Source organism: Mauremys reevesii, linkage group 2 (genome assembly GCF_016161935.1).
Source record: "Mauremys reevesii isolate NIE-2019 linkage group 2, ASM1616193v1, whole genome shotgun sequence".
Taxonomy (NCBI): Eukaryota; Metazoa; Chordata; order Testudines; family Geoemydidae; genus Mauremys; species Mauremys reevesii.
In genome coordinates, this window is record NC_052624.1 from 64697673 (window position 1) to 64717266 (window position 19594).

The 19594-nt window shown below is 44.3% G+C and overlaps 2 long non-coding RNA genes across 2 annotated transcripts in view; one reads left to right on the forward strand and one right to left on the reverse strand.

Annotated features, from left to right (window-relative positions):
- The window catches only part of LOC120399337, a 66902-nt gene that overhangs the window by 36764 nt on the left and 10544 nt on the right, over positions 1-19594 (reverse strand). The gene's annotated exons all lie outside the window — the stretch shown is intronic.
- LOC120399338 overlaps positions 1-19594 on the forward strand; it is a 34638-nt gene that overhangs the window by 2108 nt on the left and 12936 nt on the right. The window contains exon 2 of the long non-coding RNA XR_005595099.1: positions 15706-15833. This is a non-coding gene — a long non-coding RNA (uncharacterized LOC120399338). The remainder of the gene's footprint in view (positions 1-15705; positions 15834-19594) is intronic.

Consider the following 19594-nt stretch of genomic DNA (forward strand, 5'->3'; position numbering starts at 1 on the left):
AAGCTGGCTAAATCGTCGGGCTCAACAGGCAGTGATCATGTCTAGTTGGCAGCTGGTATCAAGTGGAGTGCCCCAAGGGTCGGTCCTGGGGCTGGTTTTGTTCAATACAGTAACTCCCCACTTAACGTCCTCTCACTTAACGTTGTTTTGATCTTACGTCCCTGCTCAGTTATAGAACATGCTCCATTTAAAGTTGTGCAATGCTTCGCTATAATCTCATTTGGCTGCCTGCTTTGTACACAACTGGCAGCCCTCCATCAGCTCCCCTACACGCCCCCCTACCCCAGCACCTCCCACCTGCTGGCAGACCCCGTGGATCAGCACCCTCCCCTTCCTCCCCACGTCTCCTGCCCGCAGCAATCAGCGGGCTTGCGGTGTTCAGGAGGCAGAGGAGGGAGGGGGAGCCTGTGCGCCGTGTCCTCACTCCTCCTCCCTGAATGCCACAAGCCAGCTGATTGCTGCGGGCAGGAGGCAGGGGAGGGAGAGGGGAGGAGCGAGGACACGGCGTGTGGAATAAAGGGGGAGGGGGAAGAAGAGGCAGGTTAAGGGTAGGGGTTTGGGGGGAAGGGGTGGAGTTGGCGGGCCGAGGGTTAACCCCCCCTCCCCGCCCCTGGTGCTTGCAGAGCAGGGGACGCTGCTGCTGCTGCTGCACAACATGCTTCTCCTAGTCTACAGCACTTCAGCCTCCTTGCCTGCCTCATTGTCTCCAGTGCCAGTGGGCTGTGCCTGTGTGGGGTAAGGCAGGGGCACCTCCCAACTATAGTACTGTACTGTGTGGCAAAAAAAAAATTCCCTGGAATGTAACCCCTCCATTTACATTCATTCTTATGGGGAAATTGGATTCGCTTAACATCGTTTCACTTAAAGTCGCATTTTTCAGGAACATAACTACAACATTAAGTGAGGAGTTACTGTACCTTCATTAATGATCTGGAGGAGTGCGTGGATTGCACCCTCAGCAAGTTTGCAGATGACACTAAACTGGGAGGAGTGGTAGATATGCTGGAGGGTAGGGGGACCTAGGGTCCTAGACAAATTAGAATATTGGGCCAAAAGACATCTGATGAGGTTAAAAAAAAAACAAATGCAGAGTCCTGCACTTCGGACGGAAGAATCCCATGCACTACTACAGACTAGGGACCGAGTGGCTAGGCAGCAGTTCTGCAGAAAAGGACCTAGGGGTTACAGTGGACAAGAAGCTGGATATGAGTCAATAGTGTGCCCTTGTTGCCAAGAAGGCTAACGGCATTTTGGGCTGTATAAGTAGGAGAATTGCCAGCAGATCAAGGGACATGATCATTCCCCTCTATTCGACATTGGTGAGGCCTCATCTGGATTACTGTGTCCATTTTTGGGCCCCACACTACAAGAAGGATGTGGAAAAATTGGAGAGTCCAGCGGAGGGCAACAAATATTATTAGGCGGCTGGAGCACATGACTTACAAGGAGAGGCTGAGAGAACTGGGATTATTTAGTTTGCAGAAGAGAAGAATGAGGGGGGATTTGATAGCTGCTTTCAGCTACCTGAAAGGGGGTTCCAAAGAGGATGGAGCTCCGCTGTTCTCAGTGGTGGCAGAAGAAGGAACAAGGAGCAATGGTCTCCAGTTGCAGTGCAGGAGTGTAGTGGGCAGGGGCGGCTCTAGACCCCAGCGCACCAAGCAGGCGCGTGGGGCGGCCCTTTCCCGGGGGGGGCGGCATTTGGCTACGGTGGACCTGCCGCAGGCATGACTGCGGCGGGTCCCCTCTTCCCGCGGCTCCGGTTGAGCTCCCGCAGTCATGCCTGCGGCAAGTCCACTGAGCCGCAGGACCATGGCACCCGCCGCAGTCATGTCTGCGGCAGGTCCGCTTGTCCCGGACCTGCCGCAGGCATGCCTGCGGGAGCTCAACGGGAGCCGCGGGAAGAGGGGACCCGCCGCGGGACCGGGGAAGGGCGGCACAGCGCACCGCGCTGCTTGGGGCAGCCTACTTTCTAGAGCCGCCCCTGGTAGTGGGGCAGCTGCCTCACTCCAACTAAAGAGGGGTTAAAAGCAGCCCTGGAGAGGGCTGCAGCTGGGAAAAGCTAGGCTGATTGGAGTAGCAGCCACAGCTGTGGCCAGCTCAATTAGGGCCAAGCTGGCCCTGATAAGAGGGCTGTGGGTCAGAAGCTGGAGGAGTCTCGCTCTAGCCCTGGAGTGGGAAGGGCTAACTGCTTGGGAGCAAGGTACCTGAAGTGGAGCAGTGCTGGGGAAGGGCAAAAGGAGCTGGGGAGCTCCAGCCTGGTAAATCCCCAAGCTGCAGGCCTTGCTAAAGGCCAAAGCTGGTACAGGGGTTGCAGGGGCGCAGCCTGGGCTTAGCTGGTCTGACTCCCTGCCAATGATGAGTGGCCTTTACAGACTGCAGTCTGCCCCAGTGAGCAGGGGCTAGATGATGACTGGCGGTAGCCACTGAGGCAAAGTGGGTTTAGAGGCTTGGTGGGGTCCCCTGGGAGGGGAGACCCAGAGTGTGGGGGTACTGCTGGGGCAGAACCCTGAGGTAAAGGGCACCAAGGTCTGGGAGGGACACGGGGCCAGTGGCGGGCAATACACTGGCCTGCAGAGGGTGCTCTGGGCTGGAAAAGAGCTAATTCCCAGGATGACCAGCAGGAGGCAGTGCGCCAGTGAGTCATCGCTTTGGATATTAGGAAAAACTATTTCACTAGGAGAGTGGTGATACACTGGAATGGGTTACCTAGGGAGGTGGTGGAATCTCTATCCTTAGAGGTTTTTAAGGCCCAGCTTTTGACACAGCCCTGGCTGGGATGATTTAATTGGGGTGGGTCCTACTCTGAGCAGGGGATTGGACTAGATGACCTCCTGAGTTCTCTTCCAACCCTAATCTTCTATGATTCTATGAGATATGAGCCATTAGCGATTATCTTTGAACAGTCATGGAAGACAGGAGAGATTCCAGAAGACTGGAAAAGGGCAAATCTATAAAAAGGGAAATAAGGATGACTCGGGGAATTGCAGACCAGTCAGCTTAACTTCTGTACCCGGAAAGATAATGGAGCAATTAATTAAGCAATCAATTTGCAAACACCTAAAAGATAAGATAAGTAACAGTCAGCGTGGATTTGCCCCTATTGACCATGCATGACAGTCTCTTTTCATACTGCCCCTTACGCTTGCAATAGCCTCCCAGTTGGTGCTCTCCAGGCATATTTCCTCTCTTTCTTCTAGAAAGCCTTGGATATCCAACTGTTTCTGTGAAATCTCCTCATTAAAATAAAGGCACATTTTCTCGTGTATGAGCTTAATGTTGTATTGCTCTGTGTTATACTGAATTGTGCTTTCAGGCTGTAAGCTCTGGGGCTGACCTACTGATAAAGCAGCACATTTATCCATTGTGCTGCACCGTATACATTTGCAGCACACCAGCCTATACCAATCAGTGAGCTCCAGCCCCTGAGCTCCTCAGCGAGGTTTCTCTGCAATGCACAGCACCTCTCAATGTACATTCACAGAAGATATTATGTTCACTGCTCTGTTAAATCAATAAACTAATGTACTGATTAATTTGGGGTAAATACACCATTGGTTTCAGACAGCCCTGAATTGATTTATAGTAAAACAAGTTTATTAACTAAAGAGCGCAGGGATTAAGTGATACCAAGTAAAAGAGATAGCAAATAAAAGTGGAAAGATCCCTCTAAAGTCTAAAACTTAATCTAGCAAGATGCAGTCTTTGTTCAAGATGGTTTCTTTTACTTGGTGTCTCCTTTCCAGCTTTTTATTGGCTGTCTTGGCCAGGACCCACCAAAGAGTTCAAATTACTTGGTTTTTTTGTCTCCTTAAGGTGAAGGATTAAGATGTGTTCCTTATATCCCCAAAGGAGCTGTTTTTGTCTCATGAGCCAGGAACGCTTCCAGAGGATTCAGTTTCCTGTGGCTCTGTGGAGTGTAGGAGCCGTGTTAATTCTCTGTGTCTCAGGGTTTGGATAACCCCTGCTAATTTAGCTCGATAGCTTTGTTTGCTGTTGTAATGGGGTGCACTCACCTCTCATCTTGTGAGTACTCCCCATCTCAGTGTGTGTGCCTGCACTCTCTCTCTCTGTTTGTGGTGGGTCTGTGGTGACTCATGCCTCCAGTCAGTTCACACACAGTCTGTATATGAAATAAAATAAAGCAAACCCTTTCTGAGGTATAAGCCCAACAGGAGGCCTATAGCCTTCTGTAAGGTCCTTCAATCTGTAGCCTTATCTCTGGGCTCGCTCCTCAATAAGTCCAACAGGGCCTATCACAGTGCCCTGCTTTGAACTGTTTTTCAACCCATTCTGGGCTTTTTCAAATGGTCCCTGCTCCTCAAGCAGTCCCAGCGCTGGTGTGGGGCCATATTCCCCCAGAGCTCCCTCCTTGGAGACTCTTTGCCTTTCTGGGCCTTCCTGGCCCCAACTCTTCATTTGGGCCACTAATAGAGTTCATTTCCCCTTCTGGGGTATATCAAAGTCCAGGCCACTTTCCCAGTGGCGGGTGCGGGGGGGAACCTGGGACTGTCCTCTACTCCAGATCCCAGCCCAGGGACCCTATAGATAGCAGCCATCTACCACATCCCTTTTAATAAAACTGAGGCTGTGGTACAGTTCCCTGGGCCACTTCCCCATGGCTCTAGCACATTCTTCACCCTGACCTCAGGGCCTAGTCCTGGTTGAGTCCCAGCAGCCAGCCTGGAACTCCTTCATATTCCCCACAGCCTCTGCCAGCAATGCTCTGTCCGGGGACCTGTAGCTCCCTCAGCCAGCCAGGCACACCACCCACACTCCTCCAGCTCCAGCAGGGAACTACACTCACTCTGGTCCTGCCAGCAGCTCTTCTTATACTAGCCTGCTGGGCCCTGATTAACCACTGTATAGCTTCCCATACAGCTACTCTAGGAAGCTTGGAGGACCTCTCTACTGCCCTATTCTGGGGGGCGGTGTGGTAGGGCTGCAAGGCCTTCAGCAGGGGACCTCTTGACCTAGTCCACCCCATAACAACTGCTAATATGTAAACTGAGATAAACCCATGTTCCTTTGTCTAGGACAGACCTGTTTATCACCTTTACCGAGGAAAGGCTGTCTTGTCCTAAACAAGCATTATACAGAGGGAATTCACAACTTCACATATAAGGTTAACATGTAAATCTTACTATATTAATAACCAGCATGTTATTAGCTTTCATATGATACCTCACAGGGAATATTTTGTACTAATATTATTGCATTAGTGTGTACGATGCGAACGCAGGGTTGCCTAGGGTCACACCCTTCCACTTTAACCCCTAGAATGCCCTATAATAAGCCACCAAGGGCCAAGATCTCTGCTCTGCAGAAAGCTGTGGAAGGCCTCAAAGGCAGCTGGACCAGAATGTATCTATTGTGCAAGCAGTCTTACCCACAGAAAAGCAGCATAACTTCACCCACATCCCCATCCCGGTGTTCTACAAAACAGCATTTCAAAGCAGCTCTCTTGGGTACTACAACCTTGGGCCAGTGGAGGAGCAGAGGCATTTAATCCGGGAATGGGGTGGAGGCAAGTAGCTCTGTGATGACCCAGATCCAATGGCCTAGACCTCCCAGCAGAGGGAGAATACAAGATCCCTGCATGCTGCTGTAGCCCCGTTGCTGAAGTGGAAGCCATGGGAAGGAGTTATTGGGGCTCCATGGCTTGCCAGAGAAGGGATTTAACACCCCCCGCCCCATAACTCCCACAGAGAACAAAGCCCATTTATTCCAGCTTTGCATGAGGATCGGTACTTAACACTATGAGAGGATGCAAGAGAAAGCCTACGTTAGAAAGGAGACAAATAAGAAGTGATATAAGAATATATAAAATAACAAATGATATAGAGAAGATAGTTCAGGAGCATCTCTTTGGTCTGTTTCATAACAGAAGAAGGAGGGGACATTAGATGATGCTAAAAGTGGCAAATTCAAAACTGGTTAAAGAAAATACTTTTCCCACACGTGAAATTAGACTGACACAGGAAGTGGCGGAGGTCAAGAAATTAGCAAAATTCGAAAAGGGATTGGACATTTATATGATAAGAAAATCTATGGTTACCATAGTTAATTATGATTATTTTGGAAGGATACTAAACCTTATGGTTCAGGATTCAAGTGAATCCCTAACTATGAGCAAGTAGGCTAAAACCTAAAGTGGAGGGTAGATTATCCCACATCCACCTAATGCATGATTCTCACACCCTCCTTTGTAGTACCTGGTGTTGGCCACTGTCAGAGATGGGACACTGGATCAGATGGACCAATCTTTGGGTCTGATCCAGTCTGGCAGTGCAAATGAGTGGGTTTATTTTGTATCATTTTCTATTTCTTGTACCAGTTTTCATTTCAAGAAGAGATTTACTATGTGCCCCTTTCTATTTTTAATAAGCATAAAAATAATCAGCTGTAGTGTAAACTGGGGGGAAGGGGAGGAGTGAGGTGATTTGCTAGTTTGGGGCAGTATTTTGCCTGATTTGGGATTTTGATTTACTGGCCATTTCACTACTTCTTGTTAATAATCATAATAACTAACCTGTGAGAAAGGGATGGAAATGCCCTGCCACTCAAAAAGGGAAACACCGAACGGTCAAAGCAATAAAGCATGAAACATTACTCACAGAGTCTGTGAGCATTACAGTTATGATACTCATGGCAAGGATTGTAATGGTAGGAGAAAATAGCACCAAATGAATCCATCCCATTAACAAGGATCACAGTGAAAATGAGAAATGGCAAAATAATTAACCCATTGAATCTGTCATTTATAAACACATGCCTGAATTATGATTCTTTCTGGATGCCAAATACCTGTAAAGGAAGCCTCATCAATCTGGTAATTGTGGGGATTATTTCCAAGGAATGCTGTCAGGTTAAATTTAGCCCCAAATTTTAGTTTTGGTAAATTGAAGCTATTACAAAAGCCATGTCCAACAGAAACTTTTCCATTTTTTTAAATTCTAGTGTAGCCAGTTTTGTTTAACGCCAAAAATGCTCCACACAAAACAGCAAATGAATGTAATGTTCTTCTGCAGCAATGTAACATTGTGTCACTAATAGGGCTGTCAAATTATTTAAAAAATTGATCGCAATTAATCGCACTGTTAAACAATAATAGAATACCATTTATTTAAATATTTTTTGATGTTTTTTACATTTTAAAATATATTGATTTCAGTTACAAAACAGAATACAAAGTGTACAGTGCTCACTTTATATTGATTTTTATTACAAATATTTGTGCTGTAAAAAACAAAAGTTATGGTATTTTTGAATTCACCTCACACAAGTACTGTAATACAAAACTGTGATTAATCGACAGCCCTAGTCGCTATGATAGGGCCTGAGGATCAGAAGGTGAATAGCACTAGAAACTATTGCAATAAATGAAACCAACTAATCTATTTTCATTGTCCATGAATAGAGAGATTCAAAAAGTAAGCAAGCAGCATAAATGGGGGAAAATAAATTTGGTTGTTTAAAATATTTTCAGCTTTAATAATCCGTGTTATCAGTAATAATGGACCCAATCCACATCCACTGAGTAGTAAGTGTAATGCTTAGAGCCATGAGTAGTCGCTTTTAATTAGATCTAAATTTCACAGACAGGCTCTGTCTGTACAATGGGCTGTACCAAGCCACCGGATCCAATCACCTGCAAACTTTAGAGGACATTCAGATCAAGATGTAACAAAATCCAGTTCTGAACTTTGCAGTTTAGGCCTTTTCCTTATCAAGACACTGACTTCATACAGGTGTCAGGAGGCTTCATTAATATTCATACAATGTCTTGCAACTACCGGATGGAAGCACTATAAAAATGCAAAACATTATGAGCATTAAAGAATACATATGTCATAAAAAGCCACAAATCCTGAGTGGCTCTGCTGAGGCCAATGGGTCTACTCAGGTGAGAAGAGACAATTCTCATGAGGAGAAGTGCAGGATCTGGCCTCAGACAATTTATTTGGGGGATGGAGGGGACGGGGGACTTATTTTGACATTAAATTTCAACATGGCATATGCCACAGAAGACAGCACTTATGCACTATAGTAACTATTTCACAAATACACAATCATTTGCTTGATAATCCCCAAGGTTTTATGCCCTTTTCTGCCAGTCCTGGCTGTGAACTCCAGGGACATTCATCACATATAGCCCCAGACCTTGTTCTTATGGAAGTCAAAGGAAGTGTTGCCATTGCCTTCCATGGGAGCATGACTGGACTGGCAGACATTGCATATATTTATTGCAATATTTCATGTTTCTATTAGTAAAATGTGTGATTGGATCATCCTGTGTTCAAACAGTCACCAAAATAAGTATTTTAGATTATTTCTTTGCACATCCATTTATATAGCCAAACAACAAAGGGTCAGACACAAGCTGCTGCTGAACTTTCTGTGACCCTCTCAGAAAGACTACTTTAGCACTCTCCAAAGGAAACTTTTAAGCATGGAGACCTACTGTAAGAGGATGAAAGGAAAACCAAACATATTGTTTCTTCTTTGCTGACCCAAGAAGAATCTTTACCAAATCTAAACTGACAGTTCATGGAACTTAAAAACAAAAACTTGTTTTGTTTCTAGTTCTAAATCGGCATATAACCAGCTGCTCTTAAAGACACAAGCCAGGCCTAAAGAAGAGCTCTGTGTAGCTTGAAAGCTTGTCTCTTTCATCAACAGACAGGGCCGGCTCTAGCATTTTTGCCACCCCAAGTGGCAAAGAGCTAAAAAAAAAAAAAAGCTGCGATCGGCGGCACTTCGGCGGCTGCTCTCCCGCACCTCTTCATTCTTCTGGGGCAATTCGGCATCCGGGGTTCTTCCCTCCGAGAGGGACTGAGGGACCTGTCACCAAATTGCCACCGAAGACCCGGACGTGCCGCCCCAAGTACCAGCTTGCTGCGCTTGTGCCTGGAGCCAGCCCTGCCAACCGAAGTTGGTTCAATTAAAGATCTTACCTCACCCACCTTGTCTCTCTACAAGTCCTCCATAAACACATTCATGTTCCAGACAGCACATAAAAGTATTGGAAATATCTTTGACTGTACTGTTAACTATACTTTGAAATGAAAAGAAATGCTTGGCGTAAGCCAGTGAATTTTAAGAGTAGCTATTAGCATCATCTTATAAATCTTTAAAATGTGACCTCTTTTTTAATCTTTTTAAATTTTTCATTTTGCCCAAGCATTTATACCATGATTACATTCACAGCTTCCAGACTGCTCCTCACATAGCTCAAAAAAAGAAGTAATTTGGATGAAAGAATGATAGACAGAAATCTCTAGAGAAAGAGTCTTTAATAAAAGTAAAGAAGGACTGCTGCTGAGAATGAATTATTATTATTTACTTGTATTATAGTAGCACCTAAAGTATCCTACCAAAATTAGGGCTGCATTGTGAGAAGCCTGTGAGAAGCCTGTGGAAGCCTGGGGAACCTCCCGCATGGCGAACAATAAGGCCAGTAGTAGCTTGTCCCAGTGTTGTGGGTCATCTTCTACGAATTTTCTTAGCGTGGATTTCAACGTCCCATTAAACTTTTCCACCTGGCCATTTGTCTGAGGATGATATACAGAGATCTTAAGTGCTCAGATAGTCAACAACTGGCACAATTCCGACATCAGTTTGGACAAGACGTTGGTTCCTTTATTGGTCAGAATCTCCCTGGATATTCCCGCCTGGGAGAAGATTTTCAGAAGTTCGGCAGCCTGGGTAGGGGGGCCCAGGCCCCCCCGACTCCACCGGGCACTGACCCAGGGCCCTAATAGTGGCAGAGTGGTCCACCGCTGGGTCAGTGGGGAATCCAGCCGCAACACGCTGACTTGACTCAGGTGGGAGATACCACTCACTCACCCTCCCTTAGTCACTTCCGACCGGGTTTCCCAAAGCCGCAGTCCATGGGGTATCAGGGTCTTCAGGCTCCTTGGCGTGGACCTACTGTCTGACTGTCAGGATATCCAGCTCCCACAGGCAAGGGCTGGGACAGCTCTTCAGCTGGAGCCTCCACCCAAGGTCGTTCCCCTCTGGCACTGAGCCCTGAATGAGCTGAGCTGCTCCCTTTTATAACTAGTCTCCAGCTGGAGCATGCCCAGCAGGGCCATGGGACCGTGGCCTCCTTGGCCCAGACAGTGGTCCAGTACTAGTGCGGGGCAAGTGAGCTCCGTCACAGGGGATTACATTTAATTTGAGCCTCCATTATGATGGATTTTTTTCAAATGTCCATACAGCTTGCAGGCATTTCACTTTTGGCACTGTATCTTTTAATTTCTGTTTAACTAACTTCCTCATTTTTGTGTAGTTCCCCTTTCTGAAGTTAAATGCTACTGTGGCGGACTTCTTTGGTGTGCTTCCCTTTACCCCAAGGATGTTAAATTAATTGTACTATGGTCATTATTACCAAGCAGTTCAGCTATATTCATCTCTTGGACCAGATACTGTGCTCCACTTAGGACTAAATAAAAAATTGCCTCTCCTCTTGTGCGTTCCAGGACTAGCTTCTCCAAGAAGCAGACATTTATGGTGTCAAGAAACTTTATCTCTGCATCCTGTCCTGAAGTGACATGTACCCACTCAATATGGGGATAGTTGAAATCTCTCATTATTATTATTATTATTATTGAGTTTTCTATTGTTATAGCCTCTCTAATCTCTCTGAGAATTACACAATCACTAATCATCATCCTGGTCAGGAGGTCAGTAGTATATCCTTACTGCTATATTCTTATTATTCAAGCATGGAATTTCTATCCACAGAGATTCTATGGTACAGTCTGAGTCATTAAAAGATTTTTACTATTTTTGACTCTATGCTTTCTTTCACACATAGTGCCACTCCCCCACCAGCATGACCTACTGTTATTTCTATACATTTTGTACCCTACTACCACGTCCATGTCCCGCGTGGTAGTAGGGTACAAAATATCATCGTTCCACCAAGTTTCTGTGATGCCTATCAATATCCTCATTTACTACCAGACAGTCAAGTTAACTCCTCTTAGTATTTAGACTTCTTGTATTTATGTACAAAGCACTTATTAAATTTGTCACTTTTTAGCTGCCTGCCATTATATGATGTAATTGAATGGGATTCTTTTGCATTTGACTGTTTCTCTTCAGTTACTACCTGCACTTTATCAAGTTCTATCCTCTCCTGCTTACTAGGATATAGAGAATCCCTATTAAATAGATCCTCCCCTAGGGCTGGTCTACACTGGGAGGTCGGGGGGGTCGATGTAAGATACGCAACTTCAGCTATGGGAATACCGTAGCTGAAGTCGACATATCTTATTTCAACTTACCTCCCATTCTCAAGGCGCGGGATCGACAGCCGTGGCTCCCCCGTCAACTCCGCTACCGCTGCTTGCTCTGGTGGAGTTCTGGAGTCGATGGGAGCGCGTTTGGGGATTGATATATCACATCTAGACGAGACACGATATATCGATCGCCGATAAAGCGATCGTTACCCGCCGATCTGGCAGGTAGTCTGGACGTACCCTAAGGGATGTCTCTGTCCGAACCATGTGATCCTCTGCATCTGTTGGCTCTTCCCCATTTCTTACTTTAAAAACTGCTCTACAACCTGTTTAAATGTATATGTCACCTATCTGATTCTATTTTGATTTAGACAGAGCCTGTCCTTCCTGTATAGGTTCCTCCTTTCCCAAAAGGTTCCCCGAGTCCTAACAAATTTAAACCCCTCTTCCCCATACCATTGTTTCATCCACTCATTGAGGCCTTCAATTCTGCCTGTCTAACTGGCTCTGTGCTTGGAACTTGAAGCATTTCAGACAATGCTACTATGGAGGTCCTAGACTTCAATCTCTTACCTGACAGCCTAAATTTGGCCTCCAAGACCTCTCTCCTATCTTTCCCTGTGTCATTGGTACCTACTTGAACCACGACCACCAGTTCATCCCCAGCACTGCACGTGTGCCTGTCTAGATGTCTGGAGAGATCTGCAATCTTTGCACCTGGTGGGCAATTCACCATGTGGATCTCCTAGTCATCACAAACCCAACTATCTATATTTCTAATAATTGAATCCCCCATTACTGTTATCTGTCTCTTCCTAATAACTGGAATTCCCTCTCCCAAAGAGGTATCCTCAGTGCAAGAGGATACCATGACATCATCTGAAGGGAGGGTCCAAACTATGGGATTGTTTCCCTCTGCTCCACTTTGATGTTCCCCTTCCCTGAGACTTTCATCCTCCTCAATAGCACTGAGGCTATCAGACTGGGGGTGGTACTGTTCTACTGTGTTCTGGAAAGCATCCTCTATGTACCTTAACTGAAGCCAAGTAAATCAAAGACAGTGTCAACATGCTTCCACTTATATCATGCTCTGAGCATCCAAGCGCTCACACCCCAAGTTGAGTCGGCCAGTTTTTTGAGCAAGTTGTTCTGAGAGCTAACTTTGGCTGCTGTTTTCTTCAAGTAGTTGTGGTTCATCAATGACCTATCCAAGGTCACATTGAGATAAATTGGGTTTGGAGCATGCTTCAGCCGTTTAAGAAAATATTTAACTCGTGGCTTGTGCTTGCATTATGCAGATGAAATATGCTAGAAACCATCTTGGAAAAGCTCCACTGCAGGCGCCATCGACTACAGTAGTGTGCCATGAGCTTCATATCATCATTCAGGATGGTGTCAATTTCTGAGAAAGACTGCTGATAACTGCAGCAGATGTCATCAGCAAAGATAAACTTGCACAAGAATGGTGCTGACAAGTCATCAATGTACACATTGAGCAGTATTGGTGAAAACTGAACCTTGAGAAAAATTGTTAATCTGACACTTCCAGATTAACCCAGATGCTTAGAACATTAGCCCTTGCCCTCTGCTATACAACAGCAGAGTATCATGCTCCTATCTGGTGGCATTCGTTTCACACGAGGCTGGTTGACGTAAAGCTCATCAAAGCTATGCACATTGTTATCAGGGCTGCCAATACTTAACATAGCACCACTCCACATTTGTCATGACGGGGCCTCCATCATGCTCCTGGCCAAGATCCATGAGAACAGCGACATGCCTCTGTACTCAGACCTCTTCAACTACTCACCAGTTTGCCTGGCTTCAAGATGCCCTTTATGGTCACTTATGCCATCACAGGACATGATGGTGGAATCTGTTTGGCATAACAAGTAGTCAGCGACAACAGTCATTAATCACTCTCTTGTCACCGACCCAACCAGCTGCCCACCAGGTTTTGACTTGCCAAGGCACCTGTGGTCATCCCTGAACCTGTTTTGAACAGGACAGGCCAATTGTGAAGCCAATCTCTTCAAATGGGGTTTCTCTAACAACCCGCAATGTAGATGCGGTCAGCTTCAGGCTATGTCACATATCCTATATGCGTGCCCTCTGACTTACTTCAACAATGAGCTATCACCTCTTCATCTGGCTGATGATGGTGCTATCAGATGGATGGGGACACTGCACATATGCTGAAAGATGCTCAGCGTTTAACATCATCTTGAATGGTCAGAGGTTGGCACACAATCCAAGCCAGTGTATCTAGTGGTTACCCTAGATCATATGTTCACATACAAATACCAGCTCACATAACAGGTTCAAGGGTGGTTTGGTTTGCTATGCTATGACCAACCATGCCTGGGACCCCACTGTGCATCTGTGTTACTGTGAAGCATGCTGCACACATGCTGGATGGTTGCTCTTTTTGTGTTGGGCTCCCGGGAGGTCCTATCAAGTAGGATACTGCTGATTCAGAAGCCATTGACTGGCTTAAGACTATTTTGCTGGTTTTTTTGTTTGTTTCTAAACTTAGCCTTGCTTGTCTTGCCCACTTCCACATTTTGGGGTCCAAACCAGACCAGTGAGAGGCTGTTACCACTGTCCCATAACCTTGGGTCCCTCACAATGCTTTGCTGTTGTAAGCTCCCAACCTGGGCCACTCACAACTAGTATGCCAGCATGCAGGTCACACCGAGTCTCTGTGTGCTAGATTGTTCTTGTTCAGCTGCTCTGACCCCAGCAGCCTGTCTACAGCCCCACTCTGGCTTCACCAGCCATGATTAGTAACTGCAGGGTGACCCCCAATACACTCCCAGTCCTGGATTTTCCCAAAAACATGTGTTCTGCGATGTCCAGCCCTCTCCTGGACAGTTCAGATATAACAGTTCATTCCTCCTGTAATTCAACAGTTTGTTACTTTAACTAGAGTTACCAAACCATCCAGTTTAAACACAGCACTGGATTCGTTTCGATTAAAAATAAAATATGTTTATTAACAAAGAAGATATACTTGAATTCACTTCAAATCTGAAGAGATAAAGTTAGAAATGGTGACAAGCAATTCAGAGTGAAAACACATCTAAAAGTCTAAAATTTAGTCTAGCAAATTTTGGTCAAGGCTTTGTTTAAGATGGTCTTTCTCACCCACAGTCTTCCAACAAGATGGTGACTGACCCTTTCCTTGGTCAGGATGTCTCACAGAGGCCCAAAGGTGCTGGTGCCTTTGTCTTCTTAGGTGAAAGAGATAAAGGGGCAGATACTCCAAGTTCTTTTATAGTCCAATGAACGTTGGATGTAGATACTTCAGAAGGTTACCCCTGGAAGTTTATCCAAGCAGCGAGGAAGGTGATATGAAGTATGGTGGTGAAGGAAGCACCATTCTCTTTCTTCCTCCACATGCCTTCGCTAAAATGCAAATTGTTCTGTTTCCTGCTAGCGTCTCGCCCTGCTGTTTTGAGGACCCTGTTTACTATTTATATGTAAATAGAGGTAAACACACATTCCTTTGTTTAGGATAGGCCTGTTTAATAACTTTTGCCTAGCCAGGGCTGTCTGGTTTTGAACATGTCCTAATATCTTCATACAGGGGAAATTCACAACTTTATGTGTAAAGTTGCTACATCATTTCACCAAGATAGGTGAGTTTTGACCCATGAGTTATTAGTCTTCAAAGGATACCTCAACAGGGGATATTTTATGCAAAGATTTTTACACTGGTGTGCAGGGTGTGAATACAGGGGTGCTTTCAGTCACACCCACACACAATGACTATATATAAAAGATTAATTCTCTCCAGTTGAAGAAACACTCAAGTTAGTTTTCATCCTGTTTTCCTTGCAGTGATTACAATATAATCATGTTGAAGCTTTAAATGGAAACCTATTTCCTTACCAAAATTTGTTTCCCTTAAAACATATGCATATTAATAATGGTGCTAGTTTGTTTTTGTAAGGTTGTTGATGGCATGCTAGCAATGAAGTTTGTTTGCTTTCAGAAATAAAGAACATGTTCTAAAATTAAAAAAAAACATATACACACACACACTTACAATTACATAAGATTTGAAACAAAATAGGTTATATGTGGATGAGAGGATGGCTGCAGAGATGAGGGATGTGGCTGGGTCAAGACTGAATAAATTAGGGGATGAGAGGAGGGAAAGACTGAGATGATACTTAAGAAGAGAATAATAGATGGAGTGACAAGATAAGAGGATTTGGAAAAAGAGAGTGATCTATGGCTTTTTCTAAACCCCAGCCATGGGAGGTTGTGAGGGAACTGAATAACTTGTGATCTTTAAACGGGGGAAGCAAATATAAGTTTTCAATCATAGTGATTTGTTTGCATCAGTTACATTTATTTTTAAATCTATTTTTTAAAACGGCTAGACACTTACTTTTAAAAAACAAAATGAAAGCAGAGATTCTCCTTTCTATTTCTTCGCCCCACATATTAGAGATCCCAAAAGCTGACTGCCTGGCTCCATTCTCCAGTAGAGGCCTGTGGTGGATGCTTCATCGCTGTGACATAATACCTACTGGAACAATGTGTGGGACTAGACATCAAAGAAGCTAAAAAAGAAAGGTAGGGGCTTTAAGCAAATCATTTTCTAGAAACCCCAATTGGCATGGGGGCATTTCGCAAATAGTTCTAAAGGTGAAGAAATTTGGTTACATTCTTGTGGAGGTTGCCTTTAAACCTCATAGCTCCCACAGAGTCAGCACTCTGAGTATCAGGTCAACGCTTTAAGCTTTGACTCCTGTGACACACAAACCTTCTGAAAACTTAGCAAAAAAAAAAGAATGAATGTAAAAGCTTTGTTGCCAAGGCACAGAAAATTCAATAGATCCTGAAAAAACAAACAAAAACACCATCACCACCATCATTCAGAATGTCATTTTACTTGTATTGTTTATATGATCAAAATGAATACCTTGCAGAGCATACACTTCATGAGATTTTGTACTAAATGGCTTCATAAAACATCAAGGAAAATGGGGTTTTTTATAAGATGAAGTAAAAACCAAGCACCTCAAACTTCCAAAGAATTCACCATTTCGAGCCTCTTTTTAGAAAGTGTTCAAGGGAAAATGTCTCTAGACATCTCTCATGTTGGTTCAGTGGTGCCTCTCCCCTCTGCTCTCCCACTTGTGTTTCCTAATGAGTGGAAAATTCAAATTAAATTTAAAATATTACACCACAGTGGACTGGGAGGGTGGTCACTGACATTTTTTTTTAAAAATGGAATAACTGCCTGCAGAAATGCAATACCTCTTCCAGAACTGCATATGTTAGCTCCCAAGTGACAGCTAAGGGGCATGGATAAGTTTAAATACTTAAGACAAAATATATCACAGAGCCATTAAAAATTAGAGATGGAAAAATTCTATTAGATCATTTAGTCCACCACCCTGCTGGTGCAGGATGTTCCCTTCAGTGTGTTCTCCAGTGCTTTGTTCAATTGTGTTTTAAATGACACAAAAAAAGAGACACTTCACTTCATCAGTCTTGAATGTTTTTACATTTAGAATGCACTGTAATGAAGATGTTGCTGAATAGATTTAATTAATTCCTTTTGTATGTTACTAAGAACACAAGATTATATAAAGAGAAAAGCATGCTTAAAATGTAATATACACTCATTGTTTAGGTTGTTTCCCTTTTACATTTCTCTCACCTTGCCAAATAAATAGATTAGTCCATTTTATTTCCAGTCTGTTTCACTTTCTAGTTCTCATGCATGAGCACAGCCCTGCAACAACTGCACAGGATTTTTAGTTATTTATTTCTATTGGAATTTTTAAAACGTTACATGAAAATAATTTGGTTTGTATCAGTTTTAGTAAAACTTTTTATCTTTAAAACCTAAATCTGAACCCAAATGTGAATGTATACTGTCCTTTTAAAACAGGAAGTGGGAAAAACATAGTCCTTCTTCTGACCTGAGTCTCATGTGTGCCTAACATAAAAAAGGGAGAAATAGCATCAGGTTGCAGGGCTCATAGTAACATCCCCCACACAATGGAACTCTCCCTACGAAATAAAATATAAAGAGTATATTTCAGTCAGTGAAAAGCAGTTGCTACAGTACATGAATATTTACTGTTCTTCTTCTCTCTGCTTCTCAGGTTGGTTCAAGTTTTTTCAGTTTTGGGGTTTTTTTTGTTTTTTTAAATAACTCTTACCAAACACTATAAAACACAACATATTTAAGCATATTTTTTCTTCAATTCAAGCTTTTTGCTACAATCTGGGAAAATGTGTTACAGTATTTTGCCAGCCATATTCGTAGCGGAAAAGATGCATTTGCTAGTGGAAATGGGAATGATTTAACCTGAATGAAATTTGCAAATATCCATCAAAATTCCAAATTTTCCCAGATGAATGCATGTGAAAATGTCACATTTTGCATGAATGCTCATAAAGACAAAACTAATGGCTTGACACACATCTATACAGAAGTAGGGTGAATAAATACCATATATCTCTTTCTCTATTCTGCTTTCACTGATTTCAGCACTGAAGAAACATTTAGCAGCTGAGAGCCTAGACTATTTCTGCTACTATATTCTTGGCAAGATTTCTCATCTGTTCTTCACTACCAAAGATAATGTCACATTATACTAAATAAATAAAAAAATCAAATTTACAAAAAATGAGCTAAAACTTTTTTCAACATGTGCAATAATTCCAAAACCCACACGATGGCACTAGCTTTCTTCAGGTGTAGTACAAACAAGGAATAAAGGATGGTCTTCCATAGTAACACCGAGGCGAAATAGCAGTAAAAAAATACTAAGTTTGCCCACAAATGAAAGGCCAGGGACCATTGTATAACTATTCACGTGCTCCACCAGAGGCCAGTGTTGTAGTGGTAACTTTATACTTAGAAATACTTCATATTATGAACAGCACTTTGAGGTTTTCTGGGACTATAATTTACTAGATGGTCACAACTCATTTAGAGAACGGTGGTATATTGCACAAACAAACATTCTGTTGCTATTCACTGATCTGCTACAGTAACATAACTGTCCATTTAGTCTACAAAGGGGCCAAAAAATGGCATTGCATGGGTTCCATTTTTATTGACGTAGGCTTTATCTACACTGGCAACTGAAGGACAAAACTTCTGTCGTTCAGAAGTTAAAAAACATCCCCACCCCCAAAAGACAAAAGTTTTGTCGAGGAAAAGCGCCGCTCATTGTGGGGGAAAGTTTTTGTCAGTGGGAGAGCTCTCTCCCGCTGACAAACAGCGGCTACACTTCTGTGCCTTCTAGCAGCACGGCTGTAGTGGCACAGCCGCGTTGCTAAAAGATGCATAGTGTAGACAAAGCCTAAATGGTTTCCATTGAGGGGGAGGGAAGTCAGCTTGCAAGCAGGAAAAAAAAAAGGTCATTTTCCTAAATGCCAGCCCTGCAAACTCATACTAGGATCTAGTAATAAAGCTGGGTCTCATGCATCAGTACCACTTAGAGAGATTGGGCCAGACAAGTTATGCTTTCAGTTACACTTTTGCAATCTGGGTATCATACCTGGGCAACCTCAGTGAAGCTAACAGGGCTGCACAAGTGTAACTAAGAGCACATTGTAGCTTGCAGAATCCTCATTACTGGTGATGTATGAGCCAGAACGAACCTAGCTTCAAACTCAGAGCACAGGCTGAGTCTTTCAGGGCTATCAGCAGGGCCGGCTCCAGGCACCAGCATTCCAAGCTGGTGCTTGGGGCGGCAATCTTCAAGGGGCGGCAGTCCCTGTTGTTTTGCCCCCAAGCAGCGCACCGAATTGCTGCCCCAGGCGGCGGGGGCAGTCCGTGTGCCCTTAGGGCAGCAGGCGCGTTTCCGCGGTGAGGGCAATTCCGTGGCAGCTTCTATGTTTAGCTGTCCGGGACGGCTTCAGCTAAACATAGAAGCTGCCGCCGAATTGGGATGTGGAGGACAAACCAGCACTCCACTGTTCCAACGGCCGTCACGGGCGGGAAGAAGGAACTGAGGAGCGGACGGGCCGGCTGGGGTATATATCCTGCGCTATAGCGGCGCCACTCCAGGGGGCGCCCAGCCGGCCCGCCGGTGTTGCTAGGGTAAAAGTCTTCCGAAGAGCCGTGCACGCGCGGCACGCACACCTAACTGGAATGCATAGGAGCAATCACTCGAAGAAGAACACAGAACTTCCCCCCCAAATAATTCCTAGAGCATCTTTTAGAAAGTCATCCAACCTTGATTTAAAAGTTATCAGTGATAGAGAATCCACCACAGCCCTTGGAAAACTGCTCCAATGGCTAATTACCATCACTGTCAAAAATGTACGCATCACTTCAACAGAAATTGTATCCCTATTAGTAATAT